Raw genomic sequence first — 17,149 nt, 5'->3', positions numbered from 1 at the left:
TGAGTATGATCCACAGGATTCTTTAGAAAGATCTTACATGCTATTTTTCATTATAGAATATGCTGCATGGACCCAAGTAAATTTTTGGATACGGTGATATAACTTGTGCACTAGTAACATTGCAGGTCAGTCACTACGCTTATTGTTTTAAATATGGGTCAGGAAAATACTTTTCACATCCCCATTTTGAGATGATGGAACTGAAAGCATCCTTCATTAAGTGGCATTGTGGGTGAGGCCTAGCCAGATTAAGGAACTTTATCGCTGGAATTGTTTATAATACTAGAGTATGGTTATGATAAAATGTAGATAACATTTGGTCAGTATTATTTTGAAATTTTCTACCAACAATATGCTCTCTTACTGCCTTTACTGCTTTCTCTCATTCTCACCCTAGGAATACTTTTTTTTTTTTTTTTTAAGATTTATTTACTTATTTGACAGACAGAGATCACAAGTAGGCAGAGAGGCAGGCAGAGAGAGGTGGGGGGGAAGCAGGCTCCCCGCTGAGCAGAGAGCCTGATGCGGGGCTCGATCCCAGGACCCTGGGATCATGACGCGAGCTGAAGGCAGAGGTTTTAACCCACTGACCCACCCAGGTGCCCCAGGAATACTTTTTTTAATCGGTTTCCAAAATGCAAAATCCTCTCTCCTTAGAGAAATATGGTTAACCATACCTTTCCCATTAAAAATGCAGCTAGGCAGGAAATTTATTTTGTTCATTGGCAACCTCCTCCATTGCCACTCCCTGGCCCCCACCCCAAAGACAATGCTTCATAATTAAAAATTTTAGCACTGCAGCTTTTTCTCTGGGAAGAAAAGTAAAAGCAAGAACTACATGACAGTTGGAGAATGAGGATGAAAATAAAAGAGCTTTTCTTGAATTTATGAGTGTTCTCTTCCTAACAAGCCAAGTATTATTTTATTAAATACATTTTATTCAGTGTAAAGAGAGGACGGGTTGTTGAAACTAGTAAGAAAGTGGCACATGGTCAATGTATCCATTTCTACGTTCATGGAAAGAGAAGAAAACTAAATTGCATTAACCTACAATTAAAGTTGTGATTAGGGGCGCCTGGGTGACTCTGTGGGTTGAAGCCTCTGCCTTCAGCTCAGGTCATGATCCCAGGGTCCTGGGGTTGAGCCCCATGTCTGGCTCTCTGCTCAACAGGGAGCCTGCTTCCTCCCTCTCTCTCTACCTGCCTCTGTGCCTACTTGTGATCTCTGTCTGTCAAATAAATAAATAAAGTCTTAAAAAAATTAAAAAAAAAATAAAGTGATTAAATAAGCAAAAAAAAAAATGTTTAAAATAAAGGAGGGGTCAGCATTTATTTAGACTCCATTATATTCCATGGTTTGAGGCCAGCATGTCCTATACATTATTTCACAAAACATTCAGAACATTCTGAATTATTCTCCAAAACATTCACAACTATCTCTATTCTACAGACAGGTAAACTAGAGATGAAAAAAAATTAATAACTCACCAAAATTTCCATAGCTAGTAAGTGGAATACAGGATTTGTATCAAGATCAGTCTGACTAAAAGCTTATTTTCCCATTGCCCCAAAAATGCAGATTATGAAATATACAAATGAAAGTTTAATCTGAGCCCCTGAAAGATCCAAATGGGAAAAAGGAGGCAATACTAAAAAAATGGTAAATTCTTATTGTGTATTCATTATATTTTAGTTTGTACTGGAAGGATTACTGTCTCTGATTAAATAAATCAGTGGAAATGATTAATCAAGAGTTATTTCACAGACTCACTTTAACTGTTATCACCAAAGAACCAAAACATCCAACTAAAGAGTATTAAGTGTATGTGTGTGTGTGTGTGTGTGAGACAGAGAGAGAGAAAGAGAAAGAGAGAGATTGATTTACATTGAATATTTGGCTGCAAAATCATACAAAAATCTATATAAGTTGGTAATATAAAGTCAGAATTAAGGCCATTTATTTTTGTTACAAATCAATTAAACAGTAGGAATCTGCAAAGTTTTTTGGAATCTGCCTATTTTCTTACTTTCACACTTTTGGGATTACATGTTTTATATGCCTGTTCTCATTACACCTATGCATTTTGAGAAGACTAGCCAAGATTAAATGGGAGACAGTAATGTGTACAGGGTATGCTTAAAATATCAACAGATAGCAATATAAAACAAAGTTTAGAGTAATGACCCAGAGATCTCATTCTTTAATCATAATACCATCATAAAATTTTAATAATAAAAATATGGTTGGCAATAGAAATTCATAGATATTAGGCCCTTCGATTGTACTTTTCTTTGTTGTCTTTATAATAAAAATATACCTCTGAAATATTCTAATAGGATAAAGGAAACCATCAAATTATGTTATATAAAAATACTCTAAGTTGCATTAATAAAATCATATACTTACCTAAACAGTTTACTAATTAAGTGCCTAATAGCCTCTCACAAAATCAACAAGGGAGAGAACAATATGTTCTCCTACGGTAGAAGTTGTTTTGTAATTCCTTACAGAAAATGCTTCCCCCAAGCGACATACACATTTTGGAAGAGATAGAAAACAAGCAATATTCATAGAACATATGGTAAATTTAAGACCATGTTGCTCTAAACTCATTATCCAAATATTTGACATTTAGGGTAAATATAGCTTTTTTTTTTTAACTGAAACCTTCGAAAGGTCATTATAAAATTATTTACCACTTCAATCTTCAAGGTTATTTTACAAACTCTATCCCATCTATAATATGAAATATATATTCACACAAAGTCCAAAAGACAAAGGAGAATAGCCCTCTGCTTCAATTATTTTTTTATAATGAGAAGTTAGAAAAATCACACAGAAATAGTTAAATGTATTTTTATCCAGCTGTATCTGTTTGCATAGAAAAGCATTTGATAACAATGAACTCGACAACTAAGTTTTTTATAAAGTTTTCAAACTGTAATAAAACACTGTACTGTAAATCCAAAATGACCTGCAAAACTCCGGGGGAAAGTGAATATGATCTCTTTCCAGTTATTCTGGGAGAGACAATATAATTTTGAACTTCCTGACAGCTCTATTGCTTTCTCTACCATGAGCTGGCAATGTGTTACCTACCAGTGCCTTCATCAAGAAATGTTCCTTCACCTAACATTGCAAAGTCAAGATTTCAAGATTTCGCCTATCATGTGTTTATGACACTATAGTTTAAAATAGAGCAATGTGAATTAAGTTCAAAACAGACAAGAATTAAAGGTTAATAGTAGCAAATTAGCATTCTCTTCATGTTTTTTCATGCCTAAAACAATGCTATTTTTAAAATCCTCTGTGATGAAAACATTTTCATTTTTAAACGGAAACATATTTATACCACATATGTAAAGACATGTAAGAAAATTTAAATTTAGACCTTGTGGAAGTAGACTGAGCCTCTGGATCATATTTCATAGTTAAACAATTAACAAATAGTGACTGGTTGAGTGAGGGGCAGTCTACAGGCAGAACAATACTGCCCGTTCATTTTTTGTCTTTTGACAATTTAAAACATATGGCTGAAAGTAACAGGAAATTGATTTCTTCCCTTCACAAATTAAGAAAATAATGACATTTCTCAAGCTTTTAAGGGACACTCAAAAGAGTCCAGCAAAAGAGTTTTGTTTTGTTTTGTTCTTACTATAAATTCAATTATTAATGCTAACATTTAATGTTGTACTTACTGTCTTCACAAGCTTGCATGTAATATTATGCTTCAGGATGAGGTACACAAAAATAAATGGAAAAAAGTTTGATTCGAATTTATGTCAAGTGTTTTGTTTGGAGAGTATACTATACAGAACAATTAACTTAAAAGGATCAAGTCCACGAGGAAAGGAAGACTATCAGAGGAGAATGCAAGGAAGGAAATGTTTTGCAGATGTACTGCATTTAAATTAATAAAATCTCATTAGGTTTTATGTTTGCCAATAAAGGCTGGAAAAGTTACCATACATTGTAGGAACAATTACCCAAATCTTCACTGTCTCATTAGGTTTGTCATACTGTTTTCATTATAATACATTAGAACTTGCAAGTGAGCCTTCAGTAATGACATATTGTTCCAATTCTCCTTTCAGCAGGCTCTAAGATATTTTAGTATTTGTGCTATAAGCCAGCAGGTGTCTTCACTTTGCTTTTTCTGAATCAGTTTTATACACAGACCTCCAGACACAGAATGGAATGTAAAAGGGCTTTCAACAACCACATAAAACTGAGTCTGATTAGAGTAAAGCAATACACACTATTTTTACGATTTTATGGTAATTCAAGACACTAAAAATGTGCACCTTTAGAGTATATGTCTGCTCTGGTAAGACCTGTTAGTGAAAGCTGTATTAATGTAGATAAACCATGCAGTATATAAAGTTTAAAGATTTGCATAACAAATGGAAGACATAGAGCTGATTTGAATATCTAAAGCATTATAAACTTCAATAAGAACAACCAACACTGTTTGAGCTTTCAAGGCACTTGCATTCAAATGAGAAAGATTTAAAAAGGATACGATTTTTAAAATGCTTTGAAGCTTCCTATTAAAGGTCTTAGGCAGCTCAAGGTTAAAATAAATATTGGATTTAAGGTGGGTAAGAAAAGATTTAGAAGCAATTTAAAGTAGAAATCACTTAGCAGTGAAATAGAATGAATGTTTATAGTTAGTGTAATTGTCACCTGACCTTCAAAAAACAAAGAACCACTTTATACCAGTCTCAAGAATGAAAAAAAAAAAAAAAAAAAAAAAAAAAAAACCCTTCAGCAAAGCAAGACATCCAAATTTCTACTCTACTCATTCCTTATGATTAGAGTAAATTAAGACTTAGAAAATATTTTTCCTGGAAAAATAAATGTAGCCCCTCTCCCCCTTGCAAAGTGTAGCAAAATTAAACTTTTGAAACAATAAAGATTCAAAGTACTTGCTGACACATTAAGCTAAGGGTTACAATGAAATAGCATAGTATAAAGTGTCCTTTTTAAAACGGTTGACAGTTCATAGATAACTCATCCCATTCGTGTGCCAAATAGGGGAACAAAAAGCTGTTGCTAAATGTGTTACCACAGTCTCAACAGTTCTGATGTGCCAACTGGTGGATTTGGGGTAATTTTTCCAGCTTATGATCAGGGGGAAAATTAAGCACCAAAAGAACAGCCTCTTGAATCAACTGTATTTTTTATGATCTAAAACTCGTTGACGTGAATAATGCAAGAATATTCTTTTGTGAGATATATATGCATTAACTGATCTATAAGCACTTACACGTGCCACCACCCATAGCTTACGGTACAGCTACCATAAGAAGTAGATAAAAAGATAGATGGTGTAGACAGAAACAGAGTACAGGCCTTCCCTCAAATAAAAGAGTAACGACTTAACTATCTGATTACAAATTACTTTACTTACAGCTCTATACAAAGTTTCGAACAAGTCATTCACCCAAGGGCTCATCGCCCACAGAAAGTCACTGTTAACTCTTGCATTCACCATTTGAAAGCTGCTGTGAGGAGGCATGTGACTCAGTTTACTCAAAATTCTGCTGTACCGGAGCATCCCTTTAGTACTGACCTAACAACCACGGAGTTCTACAGAAAAGCATCTGCAACAAACTTTTTATTGCTAGGCCAGGCTGGATGTATTAATGAAACACTTTTATTTTTACTATTTAATAGGTGAAAAAAGGGTTCTCTTCCAAGTATTTGTAATTAATCTCTTTTAAAACACCCATGTGTATCCTTGTGTATGTGTACCCTTTGGTTATTACACATATTTGGAAATCAATTTACTTGCCAATAAGCATGCTTCTTTTTGAGAGAACCTATCCAAAAGGTAAGACTTTTCAGAGTGACCCCAATTCAGCCAAGACTGGAATATACCTTGGAAAAGTCAAACAAATATGAGTGAAAATAATAGACTGAAAGATATTTGTGAAGTTCTTGACTTAGAGAAAACTTAACTTCATAGGCCTTCACCAGAAGCTCGTTGCCTTTTAATTTGTCACTTCTCATACATAGTCCATTTGTAGTTCATAAATATCTTGAGAAAACTGAATGCCCTACTATTGACTGCTTTATTTGTAAGCACAGATACTAAATATGAATGACTAATGCCAGATGCTTTCTTAGGTCCTTTACTTATATCAACCATCTTATTATAGCAAAATTAGGAAGAAGAAACTATAATTTTCACCATCATTCCTATTACAAATGAGAAAACAAAGACAAAATGGCAAAGAAACTGGGCCAAGGTCAGACAGTTAAGTCCTTGAAATTAGATCTGAAACTAGATGGTTTGGGTTTGGAGACCACATTCCTGACCATTATACATATAATTTTCTCAACAATGCATTCATAGTCAATATATATTACTTCATGGAAGGATTTTCAAATCCTATTTCCAAACTCTGTTTCTCCCTCTTCTTTCTTTCCTCCCTCTCCTCTTTCTTCCCTGTGTGTGCACGCATATACACAAGTACACATGCAAATTATGGATAGGGAGTTAGCAATAGCTTTTTCCCTACTTGTCACACAAATGGGACAAGAGGCTTCTGAGCTTATTATCTGCTTTTGAAAAAACCTATACCACCACAACCAAGGTGGATTTTTCTCATGTATGCAAGGTGGATTCAACATTCAAAAAAAATCAAGTAATATTACCTATCTCATCAACAGGCTAAATAAGAAAAAACCCATGATCATATCATAAATGCAGGAAGAGCACTTGATAAACACTCATTCGTGAGTAGAAACTATCGAAATCTAGCAGAATAGGAAGGAATGTCCCTAACTTGATAAAGATATCTACAAAAAACCTGCTGTTCAGATCATGCAGATCCCTCCCTGACTTACAATGGGGCTGCATTCTAATAAACCCAGCATAAATTAAACATATTATAAGTTGAAAATGCACTTACTACCCCTCAACTATCAGATATCATAGCTCATTCTAGCCTGCCTTAAAGATCAGAATGTTTACATTAGCCTTCAGTTGGGCAAAATCATCTAACACAAAACCTATTATAAAATGTTAAGTACCTCATGTAATTTATAGGATACTGGAAGTGAAAAACATAGAATGGTTATGATTATACTGGCTGTTTACCCTTACGATCATGTAGCTGGTGGGGAGTTGTCACTGCTCAGCATTATAAGAGAGTATCTCACCACATATTGTTAGCCAAGGAGAAGATCAAAACTCGAAAACTGAAGTACAATTTCTGTTGAATGTGCACTGGCTTTCACACCATTGTAAGGTGTGTAAGTCCAACCACTGTAAGTTGGGGACCATCTGTACTTGTTGAGAAACTCAGAGACGTCCTACTAAAATCAGAAGTAGAATAAGGATTTCCCCCTTTCACCACATCTTTTCAATATTATACTTGAAGTTCTAGCTAATGCAGTAAGAAAAAAGGAAATGCAAAGTATACAGATTGGAAAAGAAGACAAAACTGTTTACAGATGACATGATTGCTTATGTAGAAAATCTGAAAGAATCAACAAAAATACTTCTGAAACAAATTAGCAAGTACAGCACGGTTGCAAGATACAAGGTTAATATATGAAAGTCAACTGCATCTCTATGTACTAGGAATGAGTAAGTAGCATCTGAAATTAAAAACAACATCATTTCCATTACCCAACTCAAAAATGAAATACTTAGCTATAAATTAAAATATGCACAAGATCTACATGAAGAAAACTATGATACTTTGATGAAAGAAATAATCAAAGAATAATTAAATGGAAAGTTCATACTCATGGATAGGAAGACTCAGTAGTACAAGGTGTTCGTTCTTCCCAATTTGAGCTACAGACTCAAAACAATTCCATCATAATGCAAGAAAATTATTTTGTGCATATCAACAAACGAATCCTAAACTTTACATAGAGAGGCAAAAGATCCAGGGTGGCTAACACAGTATCAAAGGTGAACACAGTTGAAGGACTAATATACTCAACTTGATGACTTCTTTTTATAAAGCCACAATAATCAATGGTGTGGTATTGGTGAAAGAAGAGCAAACAGAGCAATAAAACAAGATAGAGAGCCCAGTATTAGATTCTCCTAAGTATAGTCAACTAATCTTTGACAAAGGAGTAAAGGCAATATGACAGGGATAAGATAGTTTTGTTTTGTGTTTTTTTAAGATTTTATTTATTTACTTGACAGAGATCACAAGTAGGCAGAGAAGCAGGCAGAGGTCAAGGAGGAAGCAGGCTCCCCACTGAGCAGGGAGCCCGACGTGGGGCTCGATCCCAGGACCCCGGGATCATAACCTGAGCTGAAGGCAGAGGCTTTAACCCACTGAGCCACCCAGGTGCCCCTAAGATAGTTATTTTAACAAATGGTGCTGGGACAATTGTATATCCAAAAAAAAAATAATTTAGAAACAGAGGTTTATAAAATAAATCTAGACACAGACCTTTCATAAAAATTAACTCAAAATGGGTCACAAATTTAAATATAAAACACAAAACTGTAAAACTCCTAGAAGATAACATCTGAGAAACTCCAGATGACCTTGAGTTTGGTGATGAATTTTGATACAACACCAAAGGCCTGATCTATAAAATAATTGATAGGCTGGACTTCATTCAAATCAAAAATTTCTGCTCTGTGAAAAGAATAAAAATACACCATGATCTTAAAAAAAAAAAGTTTGCAAGAGATATATTTAATAAGGACTGCTACACAAAATACACAAAGAACTTAAAACTCAACAATAAGAATATAAGCTCATTGAAAAGTAGAAAAAAGACCTTCACAGACACCTCCTCAAGGAAAATGTGCAGATAGCAAGTAAGCACATGAGAAGATGCTACACATCATATGTAACTGGGGAAAAGTAAGTTAAAACAAGATAGTATTATACACTTAACAGAATGACCAAAATCTATAACGCCAAAAACACTAAATGTTGGCAAGGATGTGGAGGAATAGAAACTCACTCATTGCTGGTAGGAATGCAAAATGGTACAGCACTTTGGAAGTCAGTTTGAAAATTTCTTCAAAACTAAACATATTCTGGGGCAACTGGGTGGCTCAGTCACTAAGCGTCTGCCTTCGGCTCAGGTCATGATCCCAGGGTTCTGGGATGGAGCCCTGCATCAGACTCCCTGCTCAGCGGGAAGCCCACTTCTCCCTCTCCCCCTCCTTGTGTTCCCTCTCTCCCTGTCTACCTCTCCATCAAATAAATAAAATCTTAAAAAAAAAAATTCTAACAACACAGTCTAACAATCATGTTTTCTGGTATTTAACCAAAGGAGTTAAAAACTTGTGCTCACACACAGAACACTGCCCATGACATAACACTTTCATTTGATAAATGCCTAAACTTGGAAGCAACCAAGATGTAGGTAAATGGACAAATTGCGGTGCATCCAGGCAATGAAATATTACTCAGTACTGAAAATAAATGAGGTATCAAGCTATGAAAAGACATGGTAGAAACTTGAATGAATATTACTAAATGAAAGAAGCCAGTATGAAAACCTTACTTACTGTATGATTTCAACTACAAGGCAGTCTGAAAAAGGCAAAATTATGGAGTCAGTAAAAAGATCAGTGGTTGGCAGAAGTTAAAGGGAAGGAGGCAAAGCAGAGAATTTTTAGGGCAGTGAAACTACTTTCTATGACAATGTAATGGTTGATGCATGTTGTTATATATTTGTCCAAACCCACCAAAATTTAACACTGAAAGCAAACCGTATTGTAAACTATGGACTTTGGATGATTATGCTAAGTCAATGTAAATTCATTAATTATAACAAATGTACCACCCCGGGGGGAGGGGTGCGTTGACAATAAGGGAGGCTATGTATGTGTTGGGACTAAAGGTACATGGGAAATCTCTACCTTCCTCTAAGCTTTGCTGCGAATCTACAAGTGCTCTAAAAAATGAAGCCTGTTAAAAAACAAGACAAAGTATCTATCGTTTTTTTTCATATATATATATATATATATATATATATATATATATATATATATCCATGAGGAGATTCGTGGTTTTTGTTGTTGTTGTTTTTAAGATCTCCATTCTTTGGCTTCTATGGATTGAGTGTTTGTGTTCCCCCAACCCCTGTCCCCAAATTCAAATGTTGAAATCTAATGGCCAATGTGATGGGATCCAGAGGTGGGGACTTTGGGAAGTACGGAGGCCATAAGCTTCCACCCACATGAATGGAAGCAGTGCACCTATCAAAGAGATCCCAGAGAGCTAAGTTGTGCTTTCTGCTATGAGGGGATACCAGAAGTTTCCAAACGGACAGAGCTCTCACTCCACCAGGCCAGCACCGTGGCCTCAAACTTCCAGTCTCCAGGATTGAAATAAATGCATTTCTCTCATGTATGGTATTTTTGCTAGTAGCTTGAAGGTATATCACAGAAGTCCTAGTCCTTCTAAAGCCTGCTTTTATCCTCTCTACAAATCTAAATTATTTGAAATAGCTGGGACAGCTTCTTGGTGAAGCAGGAAGATCACTACTTCAGTTCGGTTGTAAAGACATGGAGACAGAGATTGATACATAGGAATAGATACATTTTTCCCAAGTGCTTTTTGTTTTGTTCTGTTATGGAGTATCAGACTTCCTAAATAAGACAACTGTAGAAACAAAGTATAAGGAGATACAAGGTAATTGTAAGAAATGGCATGATATATTCACCAAGAATACAATAATTTATCTGTACCCAGCTAGACTCTTAAAGCAGCTTTAAAAAGTTATCCCAGGAAAAAAAATCTTAGCTTTGGATACCTATAAGAATACATAATTAGGTTTACACAGGTACAATGATCATTCTTACTTTAAGACTGGAGAAGTGAGGCACATGTAGATATACTATTTAATACATACCCTGATGATCTTACACACACACACACACACACACACACACACACACACACAGCTTACATATTACATTTCAATTAGTGACATTTAAGCTATAAATAAAAAAATATTAAATGTTTTGGTTGAGCTACAGTATAAAGAGTAAGACCTTTCTTATGCAATGGTGTAAGACACAAAAATCACAGAATGTAACACAGATCTAATCTCATTGCTATTTACAGATTCTATTACCTTGACCAAGTTACATTAACCTTTTTGGGCCTCTTTTCTAGTTTTAATATCCCTGATTTTAACCATTTTCAATTCCAAAATTATAATAATTTGCTTTACACTCTTTTAAAAATTATTTTATAATTTTCCCATTTATAGGTTGTTTTATGCACTTTCTGTATAATTTCTATAGCTAATATTCAGTATTAGAGTGAGATACACTTTGAAAACAAGACTTAATTACTCACATAATCTAAGAACTGGATATTTTAAAATTGATATTAATTTCTCTGCTTTGCGCCCTAAAGATTCTTTGTGCCAAGCACTCTTAGTTTATCCACATATCAATGGTCTCTCTCCCTACATTCACAACTTATGTGGACTCTGAAAATGATTTAAGTAACTGAATTTTTACTCAGACACACTTTCAGGGGAAGGTGTACTCTGTTTTAACTTTATTTCTAAAACAAACATTGTCTTGATTCTATTTTTCTTATAAAATCGAGAAACAAAATGCTGGCTCCAGTCAGTATTCAGGGGGCCTCTATAGGTTTTTGTTTGTTTAAGTGGTAAGAGGACAATGGAGGCAAGAAAATACAAATCAAATACCTTGCCACTTTATTGTGAAAACAACTCATTTCTCTTGCAGTTGGGTTCTTAGCATTTACTGGAGAGTGTCCTTGTTCATTTGCCTTTATAATGTTTCCCTGTATCTCTCTTTTGGGCTTGTCAGCATCTCATTAAATTAGTTTTATACTGCATTTATAATGCAAAGAATTACTCCTTAATATACATCGGCCAAAATTTAGAAACAAACATAAAATTGAAAATAACAAAATTGTGATGAGACAGAGAACACCTATTATAAGGAAAGTAATGTATTCAATTTTTTTCAGTTTACTTACAAATACACTACCCATTATAAAAATTCTTTAACTTCTAAAGGAATCAATTTTAGGTCTGTCAAGTTCTATGACATGAATGTTTATCTGCTTTTCTTGATTGCAGCTGAGCTCTTAGGGGAAAAACTAGTTTCTCCAGGGATTTCAACTACTTTATTTTAATTAGGTCTTTTTTTAATGGACTTTTGCTTTTGGAATTAGCAAATGTAAGTGCTTTAAAAAAAGTAAGATATAAATGCCATCATCTCTCAATTACTCCCAAGAATAGAGAGAAGTTGTATAGATATTCCAGTAAAGGAGAAGATCCAATAATAATTACTTTTGACTTTGAAATAGACTATGTTATACTGTTCCCAGTAAGAAAGATCTTTTTAATTATTTTTTTCTAGGTTCATGTTTCATTGGTTTGTATTTGTTAAATATACATGGGCAGGGGGAGGGGGCAGGAAGTCATTTCAATGTATATTATAGCCAGAATCTCATGTGTAGGCTCCTTCCAACAGGTAACCATTGATGATAGTAATAAAAACAGGAGAAGCGCCTGGGTGGCTCAGTGGGTTGGGCCTCTGACTTCGGCTCAGGTCATGGTCTCAGGGTCCTGGGATCAAGTCCCACATGGGCTCTCTGCTCAGTGGGGAGCCTGCTTCCCTTTCTCCCTTCTGCCTGCCTCTCTGCCTACTTGTGATCTCTCTCTCTTTCAAATAAATAAATAAAAAATCTCTAAAACAAACAAACAAACAAAAAAACAGTAGCCATACAGAGCAGAGCAACCCAACCCATGGAGGGTTCCTTTATAGGAGTCCAGGGCATGGCCTACCCACTTAGTTCACATGAATATAACGTAAGAGGGAGCACTTTCCTGGGACTGTATTGTGGATGGAAGCTCTGGAGACAGGCTGACCTGGGCTGCTAGAATGGTGAGAGCAAACTGAGAGCACCTCTGGCTGGAGGCATCTTGGAAATGAAGGGCAGGTTCTGTGTGGGAGAATGAGGATAATGGAAAACTGTGTCTTAACAAATAAAACCATCACATTAACTAAAACAAAACAAAGCAAAACCAAAAACAAAACAAAACCAAAAACAGTAGTCATATTTAATCAAGGACTTCATGTTTTTAGGTCTTAAAATGTGACTTTCATTATAGCGCTGTAAGTAAAACACGGTTGAATTCTCCCAAGAACACTTTGATTCATGAAATGATTTCAGTTTCTCGTACAATCATTCTGTACTTCTTTTCCAAGAGAAATGCATTTTAGCACTTAATGAATTTCTTCATTTTTTTAAAAAGTCTCCATTATTTTTGTCTATTGCGTCCTACAACAAAGCTCACTAAAAGTCATAATGCAGCGGAGAGGCAAATTCAAGCAAAAGCAATCTTGTTTTATTGTGTTCAAAAAACCATTTTTTAATACAACTTTGTTTTTGGAATCAGTTACAACAAATGCAATTTTCTACAGGGCTATTGTTCAGAATGATGAACCACATATATACACATCTGGCCACCTGAAGAGAGAATCCAGGAAAATTTGAAGATACTCCCACAGAAACAACATTTGATGAATAGAGCCTTTTATCATCTTCTCTATACTCCTACCAAAATGAAAGGGCAAAACATCTCTGAAAATTTGTAGAGCAGTCACATATTCATTGCAAACCACCGCCAGAGATGCTTAACAGAACACTATATCCTACCAACCTGTGATTGCAAACAAGTCAAAGGCTTATATTATGAACAATATCACCAGAAAACAGTAAACTTCATGATATAAATGTCAGCTTGACATGATGTATTAGCGTGCCACCCCCAAATGTTATTCTTTAGATGTTGTGGCAGACAGTGTGCACTTCAGCAAAATATACAGGGACTTATGACCTTTTGAATTTAACATACCACGGGGGACACTACCCGGTAACGATGAAAAAAAAAAAAATTAACAAATTCTGGATTAGAACTCCAATACTAAAAAGGCATTAAATAAATGAAATTGCCCAAGGTTTTGGTGAGTTACAAGTTTTGGCGGCTCTATAGGAGAACCGTAACATAACTCATTATAGCTTCGGGCACTAATAAGTTATGAGGCGCTCACATGTATGAGATAAACCCCATAACTTACTGAAGTCTATATCATCCTTTCATTATATCAAGGGACATGTGAAATAGCTGAAATTCAGCTCCAAACCCCAAAGTTCAGTAATAAAAGTGAATAGATCAGCACATCTATTGATTTTGCTGTCTTTTTTGTGCTTTTTGTTATCCTACTTCCCTTTAACATCTGAAATATTCTAGCATTTTTCTTCTGAGCTCCTTCCATGTTGGCATTTTAGGTATGCTGGCAAACATCAAAATAAACTAGGTTTTTGCTTTGCTTTTCTCTCAAGAGTAATTATATTAGTCAGTCAAAAATCTCAGGCACTTTCTTCTTCTAACAAATAAAATGTATTACTTTATTCTAAAGGCAGAACTGTGGAGACAAATTCAAAATCCATACTCATATCATAATGTATGGTGACAAATAAAGAGAAGTATGAGAAAATAATGCAGTGTATTTTAATAAAGGTATAAAAGCTGAGCTTTTTTGATTAATACGGAACTTAAGAAATGGAATGAGTGAAATCAATCATTTAGTAAAGCATCCTATATTCCTCACGTCTAAAGTATGCACATCTGCATGTACCCAGGATTTAAAAAGAACCTGAATGACCATAGAACGTCCTTAAGCTCTGTATTTTTAGAGTATAACATGAACTTGCATATGCTGGGAGAAGGCAGCATAGATGATATTTCTGTTCTATTAATCTAACAAAAGATAGTGCAAAAAGCATAAAGACAGCACAGATGATGTTTGAAGTTTTAAGTAAGGAAAAGATCACAAGTGTGTGATTCAAAGAGATAATGCAAATTATTCCAGCTTATGCATTTTATCATTCAGTTTTATTCTTATATAAAAGCTAAATGGAGATTCATGCCTTTCTCAACAAATCTTTGCACAGTACTCAACAACATCAAAATATAGGCATCAAAAGGATACGGATTTAGTGGAGAACCAAGATGAAGAGAAGTCTGGGCACAGATACTGTCACTGGCTGACTGGAATATGTATGGCAGGGGCTCTTAAGGGCTATAAGGAGTTAGAAGCTTGACAGGATTTAGCTGGAGGCCCAGTTCATGGACCAGGTAGCCCAACATAATGTGGTTAAAAATAAGCCAAGGTCTCAGAAACTAAAATGCTGAATGCTGAAGTATGTTCCAACTGATGTCTATGTGAAAGATACATCTATGTAAGCTTAGCCAAGGGAAAAGACTAAAGTTCTAAGAGTTTATATATTTTTCGTCCCATTATTTTACAAAGAGAGAGAACAACTACTACTTGGATATGATTAAAGCTTCAATTGATGACTCTGTCACTGAAAAAGTGGGTAATTTGAGTATGTTTTAGGCATTAATATTTACTCTGACCAAAAAAAAAAAAAAAAATCACCTGAATGAATCTGGAGGAAACAGAACAGACTCCTGCAAGATGCTGTAATAGTTTTAGAAAATATAGCATTAAATTAAAGATGTGTGATGTCCTTAACGTTTGAAACTCAAAACAATTTTTTTTTTCTTGGAAACTCCTTTAAAAGTTATGACTTTACTGATAAGCTCTTAAAAGCCCATTGAACTCAATTGTAGTAGCTGCACTATACTATTAAAGAAACTGTGGAATCTAACTTTCTGTTGTGACTCTCTTTGTGAGATTTCCATGTTCTAACACAGGATCATAGAAAAACTGAGGCTCAGTATCCTCACCTATCACCACAGGAAATCAAGTGCGTATCTGTAGAATACACTCTCCTTCCTTTGTAGAACAAAACTAAGTTACATAAACACACTCATTCACAAAATATCCAAAGCGTAGCAGGATTAGATATAATGAAGACGGTTCATGGGTTAAAAGATAGGACTGCACTATAGGATTTCAGGTGATTATGGCAGCTTTCAGGGCTTGAGTGTTCCAGCAGGAAGTGAGTTCTCTTTACAAGGACAGGTCTTGGATTTCCTTCTAAGTTGTTTCCCCCCCCCCTCCTTTTTTTTCTCTTTTCTTTCTTTCTTTCTTTCTTTCTTTCTTTCTTTCTTTCTTTCTTTCTTTTTTTTTTTTTTTCAAGTTGTTTTGATTGGTAGGTAAGCCAGGGCTCTGGTGGAACCAGAATAGACTTGCGACTCATGTTGAAAAAGAACAGGTTGGAAGTGGAGAAGAGTATTCACTTTTGCTTCTCACGGATTTTTTTTTTTTTTTTTTTAGCAAAAGAGGCAGCACCAGGAGCTTTAGCTCTCATGGCACAAGGGGTGGGGATCTTTTCAAGGAAGAACTATAGACTTTGATATTAAACACAGGGCTTCTAAGGAAATAATCATTTCTAAGCTAGAGGTGCACTTTTATGAATGTTGAGATGGAAAAAACCAAGAAGATGGAAATTTGTCAATCATTAAGCATTCAGTTTTACACGTGCCAATGACTCTTTAAAATGCCACAGACATATTTCTCTTCAGCAAATCCTTTCCAAATTAGGGGCACCTGGGTGGCTCAGTGGGTTAAAGCCTCCACCTTCGGCTCAGGTCATGATCTCAGGGTCCTGGGATCAAGCCCTGCATCAGGCTCTCTGCTCAGAAGGGAGCCTACTTCCCCCCTCTCTCTGCCTGCCTCTCTGCCTATCTGTGATCCCTCTCTGTCAAATAAATAAATAAAATCTTAAAAAAAAAATCCTTTCCAATTTATGCCAATCTTTAGATACTAAAAGGGATAAAAATAAATGCTATTGGTAGGGTGACCATATAACCCTATTTACCTAGGGCAGTTTTAGTTTAAACCTATTGCCTTGACATAATTATTAACTGCCCCCTTTCACTTCACAAGTGTCCTGGTTTGGATACTAAACTATAAGACCATACTCATGGGTAGATCCCTTAAGACACTAAACTCACAGATGTTCAAGATATCCAGTTCCCCTCAATCCTCTATGTTAAGCCTACTGATGTGCTCTATCAATTAACATTTCATCACTTTCAAATAATGCAGCACAAAGTGTTATTTGTATCATGTTTCATTAGTTTTACTAGGATCAAGATAGTGTCACAAATATTTAGAAATGGACGGGCAAAAATAAGAGAGGTCATTACAATTCTTAATCAAATAGCAAAACTCTGA

This window comes from Martes martes (assembly GCF_963455335.1).
Source record: "Martes martes genome assembly, chromosome: 3".
In the NCBI taxonomy this organism is placed as follows: domain Eukaryota; kingdom Metazoa; phylum Chordata; class Mammalia; order Carnivora; family Mustelidae; genus Martes; species Martes martes.
The sequence above is the reverse complement of the archived record's forward strand: the minus strand, read 5'-3'. Positions refer to the sequence as shown.